This window comes from Bos taurus, chromosome 1, assembly GCF_002263795.3.
Source record: "Bos taurus isolate L1 Dominette 01449 registration number 42190680 breed Hereford chromosome 1, ARS-UCD2.0, whole genome shotgun sequence".
NCBI classification, from domain to species: Eukaryota; Metazoa; Chordata; class Mammalia; order Artiodactyla; family Bovidae; genus Bos; species Bos taurus.
In genome coordinates, this window is record NC_037328.1 from 140,718,611 (window position 1) to 140,739,245 (window position 20,635).

The window sequence follows — 20,635 nt, forward strand, 5'->3', positions numbered from 1 at the left end:
CCTTGACTCCTCAGATCCTTAGAATGGAGGCACAGGATTTCATAAAGTATAGAAATAAACAGCCTCATCTCCAGATGCAGTGGTGGCCACTTGATACACTAAAGATGCTTCAAAGCAAGGTCTCCTGGAAGACAGAACGTTCTTCCAAAGAAAAGAAGGAAGCCCAGAGGAGGTGAAAGTCAGTACCAGTGTTTTTGTGTCCTTAAGTACTGGCTCACCAGGAGGGTTAAGGTGGCTGGGCATGTACTTCAGGCCGGAAAGGCCAGGGTACCTGAGGAAGTTACTAGTATGCTTTTTTTTTTTTTTTTTTGGCTATAATTTACCTTCATTAGCTCTTTTTTAAAAAAATTGTTAATATGTATTGAGTGTTTACTTTGTGATCAGAACTATATTAATTTACCAGCTTATTTTTATTGAGATATAACTGACATAAAATTGTATAAGTTTGGGCTTCCCTGGTGGTTGGCTCAGTGGTAAAGAACCGGCCTAACCAGTCTGAGAATGCAAGAGACATGGATTTCATCCCTGGGTCAGGTAGATCCCCTGGAGGAGGGAATGTCAACCCACTCTAGTATTCTTGCCTGGGAAATCCCACAGACAGAGAAGTCTGGGAGGTTACAGTCCTTGGGGTCACAAAGAGTAAAACAGGACTTAGCAATTAAACAATAACATTGTATAAGTTTCAGTTCAATTCAGTTCAGTTGCTCAGTCGTGTCCGACTCTTTGAGACCCCATGAATCGCAGCATGCCAGGCCTCCCTGTCCATCACCAACTCCCAGAGTTCACTCAGACTCACGTCCATCAAGTCAGTGATGCCATCCAGCCATCTCATCCTCTGTCGTCCCCTTCTCCTCCTGCCCCCAACCCCTCCCAGCATCAGAGTCTTTTCCAATGAGTCAACTCTTCGCATGAGGTGGCCAAAGTATTGGAGTTTCAGCTTTAGCATCAGTCCTTCCTAAGAACACCCAGGACTGATCTCCTTTAGAATGTAAGTTTAAGGTGTACCATATATTGTTTTCATACATTTATAACTGCAATATGCTGTTCACCATAACATTAGCCAGAAAAATGGTTATACTACTACCTGTGTTTTTATATTGACATTACCGTACTACATACTTCAAAGTTGCTAAGAAACCAGATCTTAAATATTCTCCATTGTTTCTTGTTGTAACTCAGCAGGGCAGTATGGAACCTTCCCTTCCCAGGACAGACCCCTCCCCCATATTCTCTGCTGTAGCTCCTCTCTGAAGTTCCTAGATAACAGTATCCTGAGGTACACTTCCTGAGTTGTGTTACAGATGCTAAAACCACCACCAAATGGAAGAAATTAATGATTTGGTGATCATGAGCAGGACCCTTGGGACTCTGCCCTGTTACCTCACCATCAGCAAATCAGAGACTTGTGCACGGGCTGATTCCATATACCCTGGACCACCCCTCCCTCATCTGGCCTTTAAAAAATGCTTTGCTGAAACCCTTTGGGCAGTTTGAGAGGTCTGAGCACAAGCCATCCCTCTCCTTGTACTGGCCTTTGCAATAAAGCTGCACGTTCCTTCGCCATGACCTGGTGTCAGTAGATTAGCTTTACTGTATGTGGGCAAGAGGACCCAAGTCTGGCTCACCGACATTATTGACTCTAACAGATATTCCCAGAAATTAGAAAATTAGTTTAGATACTCCCAGTTTAGAGAAGAAGAAATCTCTATATACACACACATTCATGCGTGCCAAATGTTTAGGCAAGTGCAAATTGTGAAATATCTCAAACATATTTTGGAAAAGCTGAGAAGGTAGAATAAATCAATTTTCCCAATTTATTTACACCAATCATTTTATAAGTAATGTAGAAAAAATAATCTTTGATATATGTTACATAAGTTTTATAATCTAAAAGTATATTTATGTTAGTTGCTGTTGTTTGCATATATATTAAATATAGTCTTATTATAAAATATGCGAATACCATATAAATCTTGAAGTTAAGTAAAATTTGAAGTCATTATGTTTTAAGTGTCCCAATTTGACAAATGAACATTTACATAATTTCTGAAAGAGGAATGTGTGACCTGGAAAAATGAGAGATGTTTATGAAATTCAATAGATATAAGACCCTCAATAAAATTAACATAGGAGTAAAAAACCACAGAGAAATTCATGGAGTCCAACTTTATCCAGGTTCTCAAAGGAAAATAGAAAAATACTGGGGAATAGATAAATATATTATAGAAAGACGCACTGTAATACACAGAACAGTTAGACTGAAGTCCTCCAGAATCCAGGTCTCCATGAGCCTTCCTCACAGGGAACAGGCACTCAGCACAATTCTGTGTCTAGCAGGCTTCCTTCCATCTCCCTGAGGTGTGATTTTAAGTTGCTCATCTCTGTCTTCTCTCCTAAAAGCTCTCATAATCCTCCCCGCTCCACCCTTTGTCTAAGCAGAAACTTCACCTGAACTTCCTCAGTTCGAATCACACTCAGGTCTGCACCCAACCCGTTACGTTCTCCAAGCTGATCCTGTGCTGGAGCTCTGTGGCCCCACCACCTGGCTTTCTTGAAGATCTCATTCCTTGTGTTTTTTTCTCTCCCTGGTGTCTGTTTTTTCTCTCATCAGTATCCCACCCTCTATTGGATCACTGTGCCCATCATGAAACATGCTTGCTGTATCTCGTCTTTACAAAAAACACATAAACACATAACAAGAAACCCCAATTCCCTTTACTAAACATTCTCCTTTACTGTGGCCCCACTCGTTGCTTCTCCTACACAAGCAGACTTTTTCAAAGGAGTAAATCACATACTCATCTGCACAGCATCACCAGCCACTCACCTTCAACCTCTGCAAGAAGGTTTCTGTCCACAACTCTGCAGAGATGGCCCTTGTCCAGATCTCTGACCATTTTGATGGTGCCAAACCCTGCGAACACTTCATGGATCTCATCTTCACATCTCAGAAGCATCTGATACAGTGAAAGCCACCCAACCATTCTTCTCTTGATGTCCAAGACTCCCCTACATTCCTACCCTTCTTCCTAATCTATCAGGCACTGCAGTGAGGTCTCCTCCTCCTCCTTTACCTGATCTCCAGCTCTTAGCGTTATTATGAATCCGTCAAGAGTTCTCTTGTCCTTTCTCTTTAGAGTATCTCATTCAAGCAATTACTTTAGATACAACTACATGGCTGACAACTCACAGATTTATGTAGCAAGATGAAAGTCACATACTCACCAGCCCATCTGGCTCTTCAACGTGAAGGTCTATTATATTTAAAACTCAACCTGCCCAGAGATCATTCTTCCTCTCAGAAATTGGGACCACCATTCATTCATTTCCTCCACACAGGACTCATTCTTGATTTGCCCATCCTCCTGCTTCTACGGGCCTTCCTCCCTCTCAGCCCGCCTCAACACAGCCTTCTGCAGACGTCATTCCTCCTGCCTCATGAATGTGTCTCACGTCTGTCTATTTACTTCCATCTCCAGCCCATATGACGACAGGAGATTTAAGATAGCCCCCAAGCTTGCCTCTCTGCATCCACATTTCCTCCCATACAATTTATTCCTTCAATGAAGAAAACCATTAGAGTGAGTGACCTCTTTCACCCAATATCATGCCATGAACTGATAGGTTAAAATCCTTCATTGACTTTCCACTGAACTTGGAATAAAATAAAAACTCTTTCTTCTCTTCCCAGCCAGTCTAGTCTGGACCACCTCTCTCAGCTAAATGAGTCTCAACTGCAGTTTGCATATGTTTAGAACCTTCTTTCTCCAAAGGCCATCAACCACACTCCAGTCACCTAGAATTACAGCAAAAACCCTACTCTGACCATTAGGGCTGGCAGTGGTTCTTTGCCCTATAGCTATAGGGTGTTATAACTCTCCCAACACTTATCTTTACTAGATAGTAAAGGAAAGGGAAGCCTGGCATGCTCTAGTCCATGCGGTCACAAAGAGTCAGACACGACCGAGCGACTGAACAACAGTTTTCACAGCAAATCTGTAAGTGGATATCTTACCTCCACCTTTCAGAGAACACTCAGATATGGAAAAGAAGCAGGGTGATGGTCACAGGGTGAGAGAGTGACCATCACTGGGATTCAGCCCTTGAAAGCTGTTTCCCACTCCTGTGACCACAGTGACTCTTCCTCATCCTGGGACAGAGTCTCTCTGCTGTGCTTTTTGCTTTTAATTCTACCCTGGTGGAGGTCTTCCCTAGTGACTCAGATGGCAAGGCATCTGCCTGCAATGCAGGAGACCCAGTTTCAATCCCTGGGCAGGGAAGATCCCCTGGAGAAGGGAATGGACTCTGACTCCAGAACTCTTGCCTGGAGAATTCCATGGACAGAGGAGCCTGGTGGGCTACAGTCTATGGGGTTGCAAAGAGTCAGACACAACTGAGCAACTGAGCACCCACCCCCAGGTTGGGGGACTGTGTCTAATGAAAATGAGTAACTGTGTATTCAGGCAATGAAGCCAGTCAGATTCCTTTGGGGAAGATTACACAGCTATAGTCCAGTGATATCAGTCCTGTCCATGTGACTTGTTTTGGTCAATGATGTAGTGGAGTGTTGGGCTTCCCAAGTGGCTCTTGAGTAAACAATCCACCTGCACTGTAGGAGATGCAGGAGATACAGGTTTGATCCCTGGGTTGGGAAGATCCCCTGAAGGAGGGCATGGCAACCCACTCCAGTATTCTTGCCTAGAGAATCCCATGGACAGAGGAGCCTGGTGGGTTACAGTCCATGGGGTCACAGAGTCAGGCATAACTGAAGCGACTGAGCATACATGCACGTGGTGGAGTGTTACCCAACAGTGGACAGATTATTACAATATAACTCGATCTTGAACTAGGGCTCTTGGAGCACATTCAGTTGAGAAATGTGGAGGACACCTTGGTCTCTGATCATCTGTGCAATCAAAAACAGGAATCAGATCCAATGTGTCCTGGGGAGGCAGCATGTCCAGGAAGTCAGATAAAAAGAATGGATTTTAAAGGCTGACCAGGGAGAGAAGACCCTGCAGAAAACCCAGGTCAAGGGACAAAAGAAAGACTCTGAGAGTTAGACCATCTTTGTAGTAAATCTGGAGAGTAAAAGTATTGTCATTTTCCAAAATCAGATACCATAACTTTCGCCCCAAATTCTTTAGTAGTTATGGCCATTAAATACACCAAATTATTAAGCAAAAAGTTTGTATGCCAGCATTGAGCTTTCTGGACTCACAAGTTTCCGCCAAGCCACTTGAAATTATTTTATAGGTGCATCTCTGAACATCCCCCACATCCCCTCCATATGACTCCAAAGCCTCTGCCCTTCCTCCATCAGCCTGTGGGTCAACACCATCCCTTGAGCTCCCCTCACCACCTCCTCTGTCTGCTCCATCCTGTGTGACTCCTCTTGCCCAATTACCACACTGGATAATTAAACCCATTACACTTACCTGCTCTACTCACTCATATTCCCATTTCCAACTTTCAGATTCCTTCTAGTAAATTATTTCCATGCCTTGCTCATCAACAACATTTTTATTTCTTTAAAATAAAACATCGTCTTTGCTGGGCATGGCTTTTGAGCCTACTGTGGTACTCAGATGACTCACATGGAGGACTTGCTGTTTTCCTCCAAGGTATTCAGTACCTTTGCGACCCTGATATTACTTCCCAGGACTGTTTCTTCCTTGCCTTCTCTCCTGCCCAATAGGGATGGGGTTGGCAAGAAGGAGTTAACACATGAGAATCTGTCATTTGAACAGATAACTGCTCTGTTCACTTGGACACAGTTTAGGCAGTTTTCCATGATTAGCTGAATGTATCTGGATAATAGAATTTCAGAACTGAGAATACCAGGGAAGTTATCAGCTATCTTCCCAGTCCAAACCAGAAATGGATGCAGTAACAACCTGTGATCCTCCAACCTCTGTGGGCACCTCACACTCCAGAAGGCCTCCCAGTCTAATGTGAGATGCTGGTTTCTGGTGCAGAAGGGAAAATAAAGGGTTGGCGGTGCCCTGGCTCTGACACTCTCATGGAAGCCACAGGCAGGTCTTCAAACTCCCTGCATCTTGATGTTTTTCTCATAAAACAGGAACTCTAGCCCAGCCTGCTTCCCTGTGTGCTGGAAGGTTCTACAAGAGTACGCCTTTGGAAGCACATTCATGCAATGGAAGTGGGCATCCCTTTACAGGTCTGAGTTTGCGAGGGCAGCTCCCTGGCCATGCCTGGAGCCTCCAAGGAGCTGTGCTGGCTTCCTGAACTGCTGACGCTGGTGCTGATGGAAGGGCTCTGGGCAAGACCCCGTGGCTGCAATAACTGGGCTTTGCAGGCCTTTTGGACATAAGAGGGCAAAAATTATAGATAAAATCACCCCCAAACGAGTCAACTATTGTAGCCCACTGATAAGAATTTGCTTATGGCTGGCTACAATTATATTTATCATTCTGTAAATAAATGAAGATGTAGAGAAAGCAGTTCACAAGATTCAAAGGAGGTTGAGAGCAGGAGAGAAAGAGAAAAGGAGCAAGGAAAGGGAGATAGAGGGGTTATTAGATGGAATGTGGCTCCAGATGCTGCATCCTAAGGGTGCTAACAACCTCCTTAGGGAGCTTGTTCAAGAAGCAAGAAAGCTAGGAACAGCTGAAGGGCAGACCGAGTGAACAGCGCCTGGATGTGCATGGTCCCCATGTCTGGGAGACCTCCACTGCCCATGCCCAAGGCCAGCGTAGGAGCCAGCTGAGCCTCCAGTAGTCAAGGGGGCTCCAGCAGCAGCAGCAGTCACAGCAGTCATCCACTGGCCAGGAGGGATACTCCGTGCCACCCGCTGAGCTGGGACCCACTGGGGCATGCCCTGTGAGCACCCCTTCACCTCACAAGCAGCCCATAAGCCCGAGTGAGGAGGTGGAATGGGTGGGTGCTTTCCTCACTACAGCTGCCCCATCCAGGCCACCTGAGAGCCAAGATGGCCTGGACACACCCATGGCTCTTTCACCAATCCTGTCTCCTCAGTGCATCCCTGGCTTTGAAACTTGGCCACTCAGCCTCAAAAGCAAGAAGCATCACAGTGGCTTCATCTTTCCTTTAGTAACATATCCCAGGCACAATATCTACCCCAAGCCTTTATCCATCCCCTCTTCTCCCATCACAGGCACAGCAGCATCTCAGCCCTGCTCGGACTCTCAACAATGAAACCAGGGCCCCGCCTGCCTTCCAAACAGTCCTGAGTAACGAGGTCTCTGCCAAGCGTCACTCTCACCCTCTCCCAAGCATGTGCTCGGTCATGTCTGACTCTTTGCAACCCCTTGGATTGTAGCCCACAAGGCTCCTGTGGCCGTGGAATTTCCCAGGCAAGACTACTGGAGTGTGTTGCCATTTCCTACTCCAGGGAATCTTCCTGACCCAGGGATCAAACTCACATCTCCTACATTGGCAGACAGGTTCTTTACCACTGTGCCACCTGGGAAACCCATTCCGGAATATAGTATGTATCAATACTTTTTTGCAAGACTCCTGGCTATCTTGTTATTTATTACATGTTGAAAGGAAAGTTGTATCTATTAAGAAGTAAAATGACAAAGTGGTCTTCAGTGTATAGAAAGATCACTGCTTTTCATGTTTTCTGTTTCTCTTTCCAGGGGCTTAAAAAATGCAAGCAACTCTTTCAGTTATGTTTTGCCTTCCAGGTTTTGAAATAAGAGGAATCTGCATCCGCACCACTCTCACCTTACAGCAAAGAAAGGAGAATGAACAATGTATGCGACCACGTGCTGCTGCCAGTCTGAACAAAAAACTGGAATCGGTGTTCTTTTCTAAAAGAGCAAACGTTCATACACTTTGGAGATTCCTAAAGTACAGCCCTAACTTGGATGTAAATATTAAATTAGTGGCTTATATAGAAATCATAAGAAACGTACAGAAAGGGATTGGAGCTCCTATAAAGTCTGAGATTCGATACTGAGATAAAATCCTTTCTAGAAACACATTCATTAAAGCAGATTCTGATGTGACCCAACAGTTCACGCCATAGACAAGTGATGCCAGAGGCTAGAAGTAAATTAATAAGGCAACATTCTAATGAAATTAATTTATACTGAGAGAGTCAAGTAGCAATGAGACTATAACCCAGAAAGTGAGCCAGAGTGAGGCTGTTAGGAAGAATGGCAAGGAAGGGAGAGTCAGCGTCTAGGAGCAGGGCTGTAGGATTCGGGCAGAGATGAAGGCCCAGCTCACGGAAGCATTTTCTGACACATCCCTGCAGCCTGACAGTGGAGGCATCTGAACTTCTCGAGTGGTTTTATTACTCTTCTCTCCCATATGGTTGCCTTAGTATTTTATTTTATAGTTTGTGACCATATCTGTTTTTCCACCTACTTAATTCTGATCCCCTTGAAGAGAGGGACTAAGTTGCATTCATTTGGACTGTGTTGCCAAATTCAGTTTAACATAAGGCCTTGCTGTATAAAGTGAGTGTTCAAAAACAGCTTTGAAGTAAAGAGTGAATAAATATGTCACTATGCATATACTGCATGCGTGCGTGCGCACACACACACACACACACATGCTCTTCTGGTCCCATGAGTCTGCATAAGGCATAGCCCTGACATTCCCGTGTCCTTCCTTTCTGTCCTCCCTGCTTGGCACTTTTTCATCTATCAGAGCTGGGCTCAAAGTCACAAATGGTCATGTTCACAGAACTGTGAGATCCATCATTGTGGGGCTAGTAGCCTTAATTTAAGTATCTCTTGGACTGTAAAAACCATGAGTACCTCTGGACCCTAGCATATACTGTCATATATTAGGCACTCAGTAAATATTTACCCAGGTAAGTGGAGTGGAATATGTAAGTAAGGACAGAAAAGCTTAGTTATTTTTTGTTTAATCAGAAAAAGCACATTAAACATCATTTAAGTCTTACATGATGTACTGACTATAACACAAAAACATGATGAATGACAGTATAAGACTGTAGCTTTTCTTGTTTTTTTTTTTAATTAATTTTTAATAGAAGGATAGCTGCTTTTCAACACTGTGTTGGTTTCTGCCATGCATCAACATGAATCAGCCGTAGGTACACAGATGTCCCCTTCCTCTTGGTCTTTCCTCCCGCTTCCCACAACACCCCATCCTTCCAGGTTGTCGCAGAACCTGGATTTGAGTTCCTTGAGTCATGCAGCATATTTACTCTGGCTCTCTATTTTACAAATGGTGGTGTATATGTTTCCATGCTACTCTCTCCATTCATCCCGCCCTCTCCTTGCCCCACTGTGTCAAGTCCGTCCCCTATGTCTGCATCTCCACTGCTGCTGCTGCTGCTGCTGCTGCTAAGTCGCTTCAGTTGTGTCCGACTCTGTGCAACCCCATAGACAGCAGCCCACCAGGCTCCCCCCGTCCCTGGGATTCTCCAGGCAAGAACACTGGAGTGGGTTGCCATTTCCTTCTCCAATGCATGAAAGTGAAAAGTGAAAGTGAAGGCACTCAGTCGTGTCCGACTCTTAGCAACCCCATGAGCTGCAGCCACCAGGCTCCTCCATCCATGGGATTTTCCAGGCAAGAGTACTAGAGTGGGTGCCATTGCCTTCTCCAGCGTCGCCACTGCTGCCCTGCAAATAGGCTCATCAGTGCCATCTTTCTAGATTCCATATATATGTGTTAATGGACGATATTTATTTCTCTCTTTCTGATTTACTTCACTCTGTATAATAGGCTCTAGGATCATCCACCTCATTAGACCTGACTCACATGCATTCTTTTTATGACTGAGTAATATTCCATTGTGTATATGTACCACAACTTCCTCACCCATTCATCTGTTGATGGACACCTAGTTTACTTCCATGCCCTAGCTATTGTAAATAGTGCTGCAGTAGACACTGGGGTACATGTAAGACTGCAACTATTAACCAGGGAAAGGCCATGGAGCTCTTTCAGCAAGTGAAGAAACCCTCAAGGCCCTGACCTGGCATGTGAGAGCAGAGGGCACGGGATCTGGGGAGGGGACTCAGTGCCCAGAGCGGGCAGCACTACGTTTTCCCTTCTATCTCTTCACCAGGAACCACCTAGGGAACATGTGCAAGCGTTGATTAGAAAGACATTTTTCCCTATAGCCGCAGTTAATTAAGAGTCCACAAGTATAACTGGAGAGAAAAAAACTACCTGCTTATGTACTGACCCATCAGAGTTGTTCACTCTGATGAAGTGAGGTGAAATCCGATCTCTGTGGGCTGGGGGTCCCCACCTAGTGGACAGGGCCCCTCAGCAAGCAGAGTTTCTATCTGTAAAATGGTAAGAATAACAGTCCCTACTCTGCAGGAGCTTTTACACATATACACTTGCACAAAAGGGCTATCTTATACATGTAGACACACATGTACATGCAAGACATGTGTATGGACATGTACATACTTGTGCATATATTAAACAATTGTGTTATATATGTATATACATATAAAACAAATTATATATATATATATATATATATATATATATATATATATATTTTCTTGGTGTGTGCTCAGGCATATCCAACTCTTTGTGACTCAATGGATTGCAGCCTGCCAGGCTGTCCATGGAATTTTCCAGGAAAGAATACTGGAGTGGGTTGCCATTTCCTTCTCTTAAGAGATCTTCCTAACCCAGGGATCAAACCCGCATCTCCTGCATTGAAAGCAGATTCTTTACCTCTGAGCCACTGGGGAAACCCGTATATGTTCACAGATAGGTGGCTCAGATGGTAAGGAATCTGCCTGCCAATGCAGGAGGCCAAGGTTCAATCCCTGGGTCAAGAAGATCTCCTGAGGAATGGCAACCCAGTCCAGTATTCTTGTCTGGAAAATTCCATGGACAGAGAAGCCTGGCGGGCTGCAGTCCATTGGGTCACAAAGAATAGGACATGACTGAGCACGACACAACAAACACAACTCCAGAGAATAAAAATAAATGCTGAATAATAGTTATTTTAATAGAGTCCAACTCTGAATGTGATGCTTGGGTTTCAGAAGAGGGGAGTGGCAGTTTGAACTGATTTTTTCTATAGCATCTTATATGGTGATAGAGGAACCGTATCCCACCCAATCAAATCCTGGTAGTCCTAGGAGGCAGGGGATGACTCCACCCAATCAGACAGCCATACCCATTTCAGGTCACGTCTGAGTGTGTGGTAGTTGATACATGGATATTATACACACTCACCACAGCACAGATGCAACAGCATAACTAGAGTTCCAAATATCTTCCCTCACTCTTCACTCTCAAAATGTCCTGGAAATTCCTATGTTGGGCAGTTAGCTTCTGAATAAATCAAATTAGCAATCAGTAAAATAACAACAACAAAATAAGATATGCAAAAATCTCAAGCAATTACGTGGCAAATGCCAAGAGAAAGAAATATGTGAATGTTAATGTATTAGTTTAAAGCCTGTGCATCCAATGTTATTTCCTGAGGAAACACACATGCAGATTTTTCTATCTGGGCAGTGAATACACAGGGAAGAAAGGAGGGGGTGGCTAGAAACTGGGGATAAGACCACAACCTACAAAGGGCTTTCAAACAGTGGCGCTGAAGAGTCCTGAGAGTCCCATGGACAACAAGGAGATCCAACCAGTCCATTCTAAAGGAGATCAGCCTTGGGTATTCTTTAGAAGGAATGATGCTAAAGCTGAAACTCCAGTACTTTGGCCACCTCATGCGAAGAGTTGACTCATTGGAAAAGACTCTGACGCTGGGAGGGATTGGGGGCAGGAGGAGAAGGGGACGACAGCGGATGAGATGGCTGGATGGCGTCACCGACTCGATGGACGTGAGTCTGAGTGAACTCCGGGAGTTGGTGATGGACAGGGAGGCCTGGCGTGCTGTGATTCATGGGGTCGCAAAGAGTCAGACACGACTGAGCGACTGAACCGAACTGAACTGAACTGTATGGAGGTCATAGTTTAAGGAAGAAGGGGAACAGGTAAAGGGGACAGCCAAGGCAGGCAACCAAGAGGAATTCCATCCATAGGAGAGAAAGGGGTGAATAAAGAAGAAAAGGGAGAGAAACAGAGGAGACTGAGGCACAGGGCTCTTAGGAGGAAAGGCCAAGACAGCAGCACCAGATGCCAGGGTGGGGTCCAGAGGGGACGACCATGACCTTTCAGAACAAAATGGTTGTGGGTGACTCTCAACAAAGTGGTTTCAGTAGATGATCCAGACTGACAATTGCTAGGAGTTAAAGGTGGAGCTACTGGTACAGAACCCACCTACCAATGCAGGAGACATAAGAAATGTGGGTTCAATCCCTGGGTCTGTAATATTCCCTGGAGGAGGGCATGGCAACCCACTCCAGTATCCTTGCCTAGAGAATCCCCATGGACAGAGGAGCCTGGAGGGCTACAGTCCATGGGGTCGCAACGAGTCAGACATGACTGAAGCAACTTAGCAGAGCATAGCACAAAGGGAAGATTTAAACAGTAGAGCTAATGAAAATAATCCAACTGAGAAAGAAAGAGGGAGGCAGGGAGGCAGATTGGCCAGCTGGCCTTAGCAGCACAGACTCTGGAAAGAAGGCTTATTATTGATACATTAGGAGTTGTGTACCAGTGCGTGTGTGTCTCCGTTTGTGTATCTGAGTGTATCTGAGTGAGTGAGCGTGTATGTGATCATGTATGTATCTGTGTGTCTGTGTGGCTTTGCATGTGTGTATGTGCAATTGTGTATGTTGTCTGTGTGTGTGTCTGTGTGTGTGTGTGACTGTAGGATGACCCAGGAGTAGTCCTTTCAAGTACACAAGAACCCACTTCACCAAATTTTCTTTTATGAGTAAATGACAGAAATCGACATAGAATTAAGAAGCCATTGACATTGTGAATTTTCATTTTTTCTGTTTCACTCCCAGGATTTAAGGTACCACAATGTTCACACTTCGATTTATTTGGGATCTTTTTAGACAATAATTGTACGGCAGCTCAGAACTAAGTTTCCAAGTCAAAAGAACTGACCTATACATGTGCTGTTGATGCAAATAGAAAATGCTGGAAACAAATAAAAAATAAATAAAAAGACAAAAGCTTGCATAAAATAAATAAATAAAGCAAATAAAAGCCCTATAGGACCTGAAAACAGAGGCAAAATAAATTCTCTGAAGAGGAAAATGCATTTTGTTCTAATATTCTCTTAATAGATTTTTTAAAAAACATGATAAGAAGATTGAAAGAAACCGAGGGGACTCTGGATAGATTATGCAAATACTCATTCCATTTCTCTGCTTTTGGGTGAAGTATGGGCACCGTTTTTAAAGCTGAAAACCCCCAGCACTCGCTATCTCTGTTCCCCAGCTGGTGAGCACATCCAAAGGATTATGCATAATGCGTCCGTGATCCCTGGCAGCAAAGACATTTATGCGCAGCTCAAAAAACTCTGGGATGCTGCAGTTCTCAGGGGCTTAGAAGGAAGATTTTTAAAATACAGTTCCATGATTTTCACCAGCTTATCTCAACCAGGAGGTTAAATATGCTCTCTCTTCTGCACCTTGCTCTTTCACAGAGAGAAGGAAGCGGGGAAGAATTTGCTGCTTCTGCAGCTAGGAATGGTAATGACTTTGACTCTGATTCCAGGTTATCCAATAACTACTAAGACCTCACTTCATCTCCCCTCTTTTTGAAAGTGTAAGGTTTACACCAGTGAATATCCCACACTAAGTTTTGCCATAATTATTATTTTTATAATAACATATCTAGCATAGAAAAATATCTTGCATCATTTAGGCTAAGAGAAATTAAATGAACATAATATGCTATATTTTCATTGTCTCCTCTTCTGTACCTCAAATGACTTGACTTGCCAGGGGAAAAAAAAAATCACTCCAATCCAACTGTTTTAATCTAGGATTCCACGACTTCATTTTACACTGTCTCATTCGACAAATACCCCATGGCTTGTGACTATGCCTTTCTACGGTGTTCTTAAATCCAAGTGTGCTGCAAACGCAGGTTTTGTTAGGAATACCCCCAGAATTAGGGTTCAGTGCATAGTAGAGCCCACCTTCTTGCAAACACTATCTTGGTCTGAAGGGAGCTACAGCCCTGCATTTAGACCAAAGAAAAAGATCCAAATAAAATTATCCCAGAAATGTCTACTCTTGCTAAAACAGTCATGGGCAAAGGCATCTATAGTCTTCATTCTGATAAGAACAGATGAGAACTGTCTTTCTTAAGTGAACCTCAGAGATAAGATCATGTATTAGGGAAATAAATAAATTGCAGCTATATTTGCCTGAATGCTTTAACGCGTCCCAGACAGAAATGATTAAGGAAGATGTTTCTTTTTTATACTTTCCCTGCCGTGTACTCTGTACTGTCAGGTCAGACTACCTGTATGTAATCCTGAACTTCCTAAAGGAAGTTCCTTGCTCACAAGATAGGAACATAACCACTCCTAGAGCCCTGGGTACAAATAAACTGCGTGTCACTTTAACAAATACAATGTAAAGGGTGGTGGTCGGCTTGGATGGTTTCCAGCAAAAACCACCTCCCAAATTCATCGCTGGAATTGGATTCAAGACAATTCATTAAAAAATAAAACATAATTTGAAACAGAATGACAAGCTCTGTGGTTTAATATTTGGGTGGCACAGGCACCCGGAGTTTATAAAATTCAAATTAAATAGCCAGTCACCATTCTCTGCACGCTGTCAGGGTTAATTCAGATCGCTTTCCCCACTCTCGCCTTCTCTGATTCAAGCTCGGCAAAGCAGAGCTATAATTAGGGAACGGGCAGTACTCAGTGTTCACCAGTTGGGTGTAAGCTTTAAACTAATAACTCAGCAATTACGAGAAAAATGAGCAGTAATTACACCCATTTTACTCGCGGCTAGACAGATGGAACATTTTCTTCTCGTTATTGGCAAACTGTCACCACATTTATTTCATTTTTACTGTTTACTATTTGTTGTACTTTGATTAAGAGTAATTACAGGCTAGGAAAATATGAAAAACATGAACGCTGGGTATTTTTTAAAAATAGAAAGAGGCTCTTTTCCTCGATCTGTCTTGCCGGCTCTCATTTTAGATCCTGCTGAAAGGATACCAGCGTTCTCAAGAAATCTTGAGTCAGCCTTCGGTTCTGTGATGACTCTTCAGCAGGGAATTTCCAAGCTTACTGATTATTTGAATCATCACAGGCCACAAATACTCACTTGTTCTCTTACAAAAGCCTCCTTTTCCCTCATCTGCATTCCTTTCGTGCCAGTGACCAAGCAGAGCAGAAATTCACCTTTGCCAAGAATAAAGAAATTACTGTAGAAATAGATCATTGCTATCATTTTCCTGGTTTTTAGGAAGAGAGGTCTATTTCCCCTCCCAACCTTGAAAAATAATTTCATATACATTGTGTAGGAAACAATGAGAGTAACAGCTGCTTACTAAAACTTCCCTCTGAAGCCCTGTAAATAAATGTCACCAATTTTAAGATCACATGACATTTACATTTTACTTGCTGACAAGGCATAAGCAGTATTGATAATACCAGTGGGGGAAATATACTTGAAATCATTGTCAGCCACCATGTTTCCTAACTGGTGTTATTCATTTTTAATTTACATGAGCTAGAAAATTGTACTAGTTTTAAAGAAAGATTAATGAGAAAAGAGCGCATATAGAAATTTCATTCACTACACATAGATTTCAGCTAGTATTAAACATAGAATCTATTTTAAAGTAGGTCCCTGTGAGTAAAAGGACATGTGCGCCACTCCTATGATTCCCTCTGATACTTCAGAAAAAATCGTGAACCATGATTACTGAGGATGGAGTCCAAATTCTACCCATGGATGACACAGTCAGTCCCAGGAGAAATATTAATAAAAGCTATCACGGTCTACAATTGGCCCATACAAAAGCATGATTTTGCAGGGGGAAAAAAAAAAAATACTGTTCCCTCTTCCTAAAAGACACACTTGGAAATATCTGAGAAGTGATGTTTGGCATCAGTTTTTCTTAATGGAAGAAAAAAAAAAAAAACCTCTGTTCTACAAGGGCCGCATATTGATTCATGGAAATGCCAAGTGTTAATGCACGGACTCGCTAATGGCCCTGCCTGTGCGGTAATCTGCTGTGCTGGTGCAATGCATGGAATTGATTAGTTTCCTTAATGAGCCTCAGATGGTGCTGTACTGGGGTGCAGAATGCAAAGCAGGGTGAGTGTGCAGCTGGAGAAAACCACCTCACCTCGGAGGAGCCATGGAGAGGGAAGCACAGGGGCAGAAAACACGGGCGGGGTAGAGCTGGGGGGGAGCTAGGGAGGCAAGAGGGCCTTTCTCGTGTAGGCGATGCTGCAGTGTCTGCTTATCTGGCTTTCTCCCGGACAAAGCAGGTGATGCTCAGAACCCAGTGGTGATGCTGCAGTGATCACATGCGGCCCTGAGAACAGTCGGAGGTGACCCTCGCCTCTGCCCCTTACTGTGGTGGAGCCCAAGCCCTCTGCCCCCTGATCCACAGCATCCTGTGGTTCAGGAAAGAGGGCAATGGTGTTGCCACCTTACCTGCGTATATGTATAAACTGTGTCACAAAATTTTATCTAGAAAAGTGCTGAGAGAGGAAGTAATAGGAAGCTGGTAAGAAAGTCAGGTGAGCTATTGGACAGCCAGAGTGGTGTGTGTGAGTGGGAACCTTCGGGGGTGGTGGGTAACCCCAGGAAGCTGGCTATGGAGGCCAAGGGAGCCCAGGAAACACAGGCTGTGAGCAGGAGGCCATCTCACAAGCACCGTGTGCTGGGCCGACTGCCAAGAGCAGTGTCAAAACCTAAGAAAGCACAGAGAAGGAAGGAGGGAAAGAGCAGACTCAGAGAGCTCCACTTTCTCGGTCCTTACCACCCCCCTGACACACACACCTTATACACACACCACACATATGTACAACACACCATGTACACACACATACCATAGGCAGACACACGCACACCATATGCACACACCACACATTGACACATATACCATACACACACCCACACACAGACCATATACAAACACACACCCCACACATATACCACAGACACACACACCGTCTGCATACCACACATATACCATATGCAGATACACGCACCATATACACACCACACACATGACGCATACCATATACTTACTCCACACACTACACATGTACACAGCAGACACACAAACACACCATACACACATACCACACACACACACAATCACACACATACACCATATAGACATCCGCACATCCAAACATAGCACACACACATCAGATATACATGCACCATACACACACGTATACACACACCACACATATACTACACATCATATACACACACCACACATTTACCACCCAAACATCACATACCATAGATATACATACATATATGCAACACACCACACTCACACTGTAGACAGTCCATACACACTGCACCAAATACACCCCAGATATGTACCACACACACATATCACATACACATCATACACCTACCACACATCATATACACATACCACACAAACCATATGCAGACACACACACACTACACAAACACACAAATATACTCCCTACACATACAAACACAAATACACCCCAAAACATACAAACACACAAGTACACCCCCAACCACAAAAAACATGCCCCCCCCACACACACAGGACACACACACACACCAGGAGTGATGAAAATACTAGATAAGCCACTAAGAACTTTTATATTTTTTAATAGTATGTAAAAGGAAATTTAGGAAAGCACTTCTACTTTCACAAAGAAATATAATCAGACAATCCTGACCGCTTCATTTCACTCATGTAAGGAGAAAACAGGGACAAGAAACCCCGCAACTTGGGGAGGAGAAATTCCTGTCCTCACGTGAGGTATCCATTCTTGACAACCCACGAAGGACTGTGCTGCATGAAACTCCGTGTGTATCAGTCAATGTGCACCGTCTCTCTTTCCTTCATTACCTGATAGGATGTCCAGAGTGTGTGGGAAAGAACAGAATCAGGACTCCGAGACTGCAGAGATTAGGCTGAATTGTGTTCTAGCACAAAGCACAGATTCAGGAGTAAAATAAAGTGCTTTCCACTGGATGGATACAAAAGCAGTGGAGGTGATGGAATTCCAGCTGAGCTGTTTCAGATTCTAAAAGATGATGGTGTTAAAGTGCTGCACTCAATATGCCAACAAATTTGGAAAACTCAGCAGTGGCTGCAGGACTGGAAAAGGTCAGTTTTCACTCCAATCCCAAAGAAGGGCAATGGCAAAGAATGTTCAAACTACCATACAATTTCACTCATTTCACATGCTAGCAAGGAAATGCTCAAAATCTTTCAAGCTAGACTTCAACAGTACCGGAAACACGAACTGCCAGGTGTACAAACTGGATTTAGAAAAGGCAGAGGAACCAGAGACCAAATTGCCAACATCTGATGGATCATAAAAAAAGCAAGAGAGTTCCAGAAAAACATCTAATTCTGCTTCATTGACTACCCTAAGGCCTTTGACTGTGTGCACCAAAGCTGGAAAATTCTAAAGAGATGGGCATACCAGACCACCTGACCTGCCTCCTGAGAAATCTGTTGGCAGGTCAGGAAGGAACAGTTAGAACTGGACATGGAACTCCTGAATTGGGAAAGGAGTACATCAAGGCTATATTTTGTCACCCTGCTTATTTAAATGCTATGCAGAGTACATCATGTGAAATGCCGGGTTGAATTAATCACAAGCTGGAATCAAGATAGCCAGAAGAAATATCAACAACCCCTTGGATAGCAAGACGATCAAATCACTCAATCCTAAATGAAATCAGTCCTGAATATTCATTGGAAGGACTGATACTTGAAGCTGAAGCTCCAAAACTTTGGCCGCCTGATGCAAAGAGCCAACTCATTGGAAAAGACTATGATACTGGGAAAGATTAAAGGCAGGAGGAGAAGGGAACAACAGAGAAGATGGTTAGATGGCATCACTGGCTCGATGGACATAAGTTTGAGCAGACTCTGCGAGTTGGTGATGGACAGGGAAGCCTGGCCTGCTGCAGTTCATAGGGTTGCAAAGAGTCAGACACAACTGAGAGACTGAACTGAACTGAACAGATATGCAGATGATACCACTCTAATGGTAGAAAGTGAAGAGGAACTAAAGAGCCTCTTGATGAGAGTGAAAGACAAGAGTGGATAAGCTGGCTTAAAACTCAACATTCAAAAAACTAAGATCATGGGATCTAGTCTCATCATTCGGAAGCAAATAGGAAGGGGGAAATGAGGAAGCAGTGACAGATATTGTTTCCTTGGGCTCCAAAATCCCTGTGGATGGTGACTGCAGACATGAAATTAAAAGACACTTGTTCTTTGGAAGGAAAGCTATGACAAACCTAGGCAGCATATTAAAAAGCATAGACATCACTTTGCCAACAGTCTGTATAGTCAAAGCTATGGGTTTTCCAATAGTCATGTATGGACGTCAGAGTTGGACTATAAAGAAAGCTGCATACTGAAGAGTTGATGCTTTTGAACTGTGGCACTGCAGTAGACTTTTGAGAGTCCCTTGGACTGTAAGGAGATCAAGCCCAGTCCATGGAATTCTCCAGGTCAGAATACTGGAGTGGGTAGCTTTTCCCTTCTCCAGGGGACCTTCCCAACCCAGGGATCGAACCAGGTCTCCTGCTTTGCAGGGGGGTTCTTTACCAGCTGAGCTACAAGGGAAGCCCCATCCTAAAGGAAATCAACCCTGAATATTCACTGAAGGACTGATGCTGAAGCTCCAATACTTTAGCCACCTGATAAGGAGAGCTGACTTATTGGAAAAGACCCTGATGCTGGGCAAGACTGAGGGGAAAAGGTGAAGGGTGTGACAGAGGATGAGATGTTTAGATAGCACCACTGACTCAAAGGACATGAATTTGAGCACACTCCAGGACATAGTGAAGGACAGGGGAGCCTGGCCTGTTGAAGTCCTTGGGGTAGCCAAGAGTTGGACATGATTTAGCCACTGAACAACAAGTGGATGGATAGATGGGTGGATGGAGGGAGAAACTGTGGCATGTAATAGTATATAGCTGTTCCTGAATGCAGGCCATGCTGGTGTGAGTTGGATTTGCATGATGGCTACTGCCTGCAACTAGTAGCCAAGTAGTAGACACTTAATATGTTACAATATCTTGAATTTGGTAAAGCAAGTTGTCAGTCTCACTTGTAACTCACACTTGGGTGGCCTTCCTTCAGGCCCCTGACCTCTTGTTTCACTTTGTTTAGGAATTTTGCTAACATTGGAGCACCATGATTCAATAATCTTGGGATACCCTGAGTTAGATTCAGTTACACTAGTCTCCTTTGGAGGACTTCTCGGAGCCTTAACTGAGCTGTGATGATTTAAAGTGAGACAATTATACCCACAGAACACCTGAAGCATTAACAGAGCAAACTGGGAAACACTGGCTCGGAATGGCTGAGACTGACCTATTGCAGCCAAAGGTGGGCTCTTCTGCCCTGTTACGGGCTGAATTTTTTCACTCCCCTCCATTTCTATCCCCCGTCAGTACTTCAGAATGTGACTGCAGCTGGGATCGTCAAAGAGGTAACTCAGTTAAAATGAAGCCATTAGAGTGGCTCTCAAAACATTCCAACTTCTGTCCTAATAAGAAGAGGAAATATGGACATATGGAGAGATGCCAGTGGT

The 20,635-nt window shown here is 43.9% G+C and overlaps 1 protein-coding gene across 1 annotated transcript in view; it reads right to left on the minus strand.

Annotated features, from left to right (window-relative positions):
- The window catches only part of DSCAM (DS cell adhesion molecule), a 690,454-nt gene that overhangs the window by 586,588 nt on the left and 83,231 nt on the right, over positions 1–20,635 (minus strand). The gene's annotated exons all lie outside the window — the stretch shown is intronic.